Consider the following 4,432-nt stretch of genomic DNA (forward strand, 5'->3'; position numbering starts at 1 on the left):
AATGGGGGAAAACCCATTTCTCCTTTCGGTCATATAACACACCCGCAACAGCAACAACAACAGCAACAGCAACAACAGCAGCAACAACAATGACAGCAACGACGACGACGACGACGACGACAGCGACAACACACCAAACAAATCGAAGCAATTTACGAAAATGTAGAAAATGTCATTGGGCTGTCAGAATGCATCGTTGTTGCTGACATGTGACCGTCGCCCCCCCCACAACCCCACATCCCAACCCAACCCATCTCCTGCTGCTGCTGTTGCTGTTGCTCCTCCTGCTGCTCCTCCTCCTTTATAATGCTGCAGCAACATGGCAGAAATTGTTATAAAAATCCACACAGAAGAGGCAGCAACGGCAGCAAGAAGAGAAGAGCAGAGCAGAGAAGAGAAGAGGATTGCAACGTATAACAAATTGCACAGCAAGAGCAGCAGCAGCAGCAGCAACAGCTACAACTCTGCTCTGTTTCTGACAGTGAAAGCATTGTTGGCTGACAGCTCGAAAAGGGTAGAGGGACAACGACGGACAGCCAGCCAGCAAGAGAAAGAGACAAGGACAATAGCGAAAGCATATAGTAAGAGTGTGTGGGAGAGAGAGAGAGAGATAGCCAGCAAATAACGTAACGTAACGCAACGTAATGGGCTGGGCTGGGCAATGCATATGGGTGTTGTGTTCTGTTCTGTTCTGTTCCTTTCTGTGACTGTTGTTGGCCTTAAAATTAATGGCCAGTGGCAAGTGGCAGCTGAGCAAAGAGAAATGCCACACGAAAATATATATACTGAAGTGTTGCGACTAAGGGATGCCCAGCAGCAGCAAGTGGAGTGGAAAGTATAACAGATTGCACAGGTATCGTGATAGATAATAGCTATATGCAGCAGTGTAGCAAGTTTAAAGAGCTCTACTCTAGGTGCTTTAGTATTTTTAGGGCATGTATTTGGTCAATTAAATTAAATTAGAATTAAATCAGAATTAAATTATAATTAAATCAGAATTAAATTAGAATTAAATCAGAATTGCTGTGCAGGGAATAATTATAGTATTATATACTAGTAGAAATCTTCATTCTGTGTGCATGCCCCTTCTCGCACTCCTTGTAGAGGGTATCCACATATATACATATATTTGACATTTTCGCATTTTGGGGCGCCGCTTGGCAACTCTGTTGCTCTGCTGTCACTCTCCGCAGTGTGACATGACCTGCCAGTTGTCATCTGCCTTGAACCTTGAGCTCGCTTCGCTCTCTGTGCCCCTCTCTGCACCACTCTGTGTGCCCCCTCTCTGCACCACTCTGTATACCCCTCTTTGTGCCCCTCTCTGTACCCCTCTGTGTCTTGTGTACTCCCTGTGTCATCTGTCTTTCTAATGTATCGTTGAGGGGATTCCTGCAGAGTGTTGTTGCCTGCCGCAGAGGCGCCACCTATAGCCATCAATTGTTTGCATTTTGCCCAGTACATATGTCCTGTGCTCTGGCTCCTGGCTGCTGGCTCCTGGCTGCTGGCTCCTGGCTGCTGGCTCTGGCAGCTGCATGCCCCCCTGCATGTATGGGGATTATGCAGTTTATCATCTTGGCAACTGTCATAAATGGTTTGTAATACAAACTGAAAACATGCCAAGAAATGGGGTGGCGGCAATGGGGTAAATGTCGGGGCTAGAATGGCAGCAGATGAAAATGCAACACAGATGAGGGCTGAAGGTGCCACAGATGAGAGCTGAAAGTCTAACATATAGACAGGGACTAAGGAGCATAAGTTACAACTTGAATGGGAGATATATAAGGAATCTTTTTGCAGAAGATAAAACGAAAAAATACAATTGGAATTTTAACTTATAGAGTAAGTCCTCGTAGTGCCTGTTATGCCAACAAATCAAACAATAATTATGCTCACAATTATCACTCTAATTGTAATAATATTTATCATACCCAAATGCCCTGAATAATTCCCTTAAAATTATAGCCAGTAAGATATACCTGTAGACCTACATTCCTCTAGTTTTTAATTAATTCTAAAATATCCTTTTTTCATTTAATTTTAGTCATAGTTCATATTAGTAGATAAAAAATAAATAAATAAATAAAAAAATAAAAATAAAAATGCCACCATTCTGAGCGCTTCTTATTTGGCTTTTGCGCGGATCTTGTCTTGAGGCAATCATCGGTAGGTTTTTCGCAGCTGTTTCGCCGCTGTCTCATTTAAAATGTGAGAGTGGCTCTCCACATTTTAACTGACAATGAGTCGCTGGGCTGGCTGGCCTGGCTGTTGGTTCTCCGCTGACTCCGCTTCGGGGCTGCGTGCTGTGAGCCGCTGGCAGCCAAGTGACAGATAGACAATCCCAGGCACAAGGCAACAGGAAGCAACAGAGACAGCGACTGAAACACGGGCACTACGACTACCCCGAGAGACAATGCGGAGAAGAGTAAAAGAATGAAAGACGAGTAAGACGAGTAGCAGTGGCAGTGGCACTGGCAAGGCAATCAGGCGACACCGAAGACGTTTCGTCGTCGCATCCTTTTGTTGGGTTTGAGTTTGGGTTTGGCCTTTTTTTTTTTTGCCTCGGCCTGATCGTAATTGTGAGTGACAACGGCTTGATGCCTGATTATGATAAATGAATTGTTAAATTGAATTAGGTGTTGCCCGACGACACCGCCACCGCCGCTGCTGCTGCTGCTGCTGCTGTCAGTCATCGTCATATTTTCCCCACTCCCCTCCCGAAACCTTTCCTTTTCAAGGTACCCTGAACCGCTGCTGCCACTTCACAATTAAATTGCATGAAATTTGATATTTTTCAACGCCTGTCAGGGCCCACAAAAAAAGGGTTGTCCTTTGGCCTCGTCTCATGATGGACATCCTGCCTTGGTTCTGTCAAGGGGTTCGCTTGGTTTGGGTTGGGTTGGCTCTTGGGAAGAAGGGTAAAGAATGAAAAAATGAATGAATGGATAGACGGATGGATGGATGGATGGCCCCTGGAAATCTGGCGACAATTGTTGTCTGTGTCGCTGCGGTGTGGTGTGGTTTGGTGTGCGTGGAAAATTAGCTCGGGTTACCTTAATTACGGACATTTTGCCTGGTTTCCTGGCCTAAAAGTAAAGCACGGACCTGGGAAGTTTGTTTGTTTTTGTGGGTCTCTTCTGAATTGTGCCCCTGAATAGTTGAGCTCCGGTTGCTAATAGGCCCTGCTTCAGTTGTGATGTTTGGAGTGCACAAAAGTTAATAGACGGCTGTCACAAGTGGCTCATCTTTCATAATTTCGGTTCATTTTGATGGCAGGGGGGAAAGAATATACAACTCAAAAATATTCTCTCAGGGTAGTCGAATTTTCACAGTTTGGGGTTACTTTGAGTGTGGTATATGTTTTAAAAAATATATTTTACTATGTTTAAATGGCTTTGATAACTAAATTAATAAATAAGATATACAAAATAATAATAATAATAATAAATAAAAAATGTGCTATATGTTTTTAAAAATATCTTTTTCTTTGTTTAAATGGTTTTGGAAACTAAAAATAAATAAATAATAATAATTAAAAATAAATAAAATGAATTTAATAATAAAATAAAAAAAATAAATTTAAAAAATATATAAAAAATTTGTTATAAATATAGTCGGAAATTATAAGAAATTGTTTTAAAAATTATTGAATTGAACGGAATATAATTCCAAAGGAATCAACTATTTTAAAGCATTTTCATACACATATTGAAAAGAGCTTTCCTGGAATTTAGAAACAGATTATGTACTGCTTTTAAATTATTTAAGAAAGAATTTATTAATTATGTGATGGAGTAACACAATAACTCAGGCCCTCCCTACTCTACGAAATTTATTTATAATTTATTCTAGAATTATTGTTCAGAGTTTTCTAGGAATTTGAAAATATGTACATTATGTACAGCTTTTGCATTTTTTTTGTAAGGAGGCTAAATACTGAATTTAGTAATTCTCTGAAAGAGCTACACAATAATTTACGTCACAGATAGTACTGTAAGCAATTTCTTTATAGTTTATTTTTTTCATTCTATCGGCTCAGCACAAAGGAATCACAAGCTCGTACATTATATTTACGAATATTTTTTAGTTAAGAGAAATAAATAAATAAATAATTTAAATACCGATCATTTGATCCATTGGCCTACTATCCTATCTTATTGTCTTCTCTGTAATTCTCCTCTTGCATCCTTCGACTTCTCTTGCACTTCTGGCATGCCTTTTGTCTCTTTCTTTTGTCTTGCCTTTCTATTTGCTTCTTTCGGAAGCCCTTTTTGATTATTATTTCAGCTTTATGCAAACATCCATAATTCGATTTTCATATAAAATTCCAAAAATTCCCAACAATTTTATGCCTTTCTATCAACCCCTCACAATAATACTTTTCGAAATACTCTCACACATTTTTGTCACCATAGTACACACGGAACAAAAGACA

The sequence above is a fragment of the Drosophila obscura genome, unplaced genomic scaffold (assembly GCF_018151105.1).
Source record: "Drosophila obscura isolate BZ-5 IFL unplaced genomic scaffold, ASM1815110v1 contig_179, whole genome shotgun sequence".
Taxonomy (NCBI): Eukaryota; Metazoa; Arthropoda; class Insecta; order Diptera; family Drosophilidae; genus Drosophila; species Drosophila obscura.